Source organism: Orycteropus afer, unplaced genomic scaffold (assembly GCF_000298275.1).
Source record: "Orycteropus afer afer isolate SDZICR_OR568_19922 unplaced genomic scaffold, OryAfe1.0 scaffold00392, whole genome shotgun sequence".
In the NCBI taxonomy this organism is placed as follows: domain Eukaryota; kingdom Metazoa; phylum Chordata; class Mammalia; order Tubulidentata; family Orycteropodidae; genus Orycteropus; species Orycteropus afer.
In genome coordinates, this window is record NW_006921979.1 from 3,090,999 (window position 1) to 3,091,712 (window position 714).

Here is a 714-nt window from a genome sequence, read left to right on the forward strand (position 1 = left end):
GGAAAAGCTCAATATCTTCAGCCAAAACCAGGCCAGGAGCTGATTGTGGAACAGATCATCAACTGCTCATATGCAAGTTCAGCTTGAAGTTGAAGTCAATTAAAACAAGTCCAAGGGAGCCAAAGTATGATCTTGAATATATCCCTCTTAAATTTAGAGATCATCTAAAGAATAGATTTGATGCATTGAACACCAACAACTGAAAACCAGAAGACTTGTGGGAGGATATCAAGAACATTATCCGTGAAGAAAGCAAAAGATCACTAAAAAGATGAAAAAAGAAAAGAAGACCAAAATGGATGACAGAAGAGACTCTGAACCTTGCCCTTGAGTGGAGAGAAGCTAAAGCCAATGGAAGAAATGACAAGATAAAGGAACTGAATGGAAATTTTCAAAGAGCAGCTTGAGCAGAGAAAATCAATTACTATAATGAAATGTACAAAGACCTAGAGTTTGAAAAACAAAAGGGAAGAACATGCTCAGCATTTCTCAAGCTGAAAGAATTGAAAAAAATTAAGCCTTGAATTGCAATATAGAGAGATTCTGTGGGCAAAGTATTGAATGATGCAGGAAACATCAAGAGAAGATGGCAGGAATACACAGAATCACTGTACCAAAAGGAACTGGTCGGTCTTCATCCATTTCAGGAAGTGGCATATGATCTAGATCCAATGGTACTGAAGGAAGAAGTCAAAGCTGCAGTGAAAGAATTGG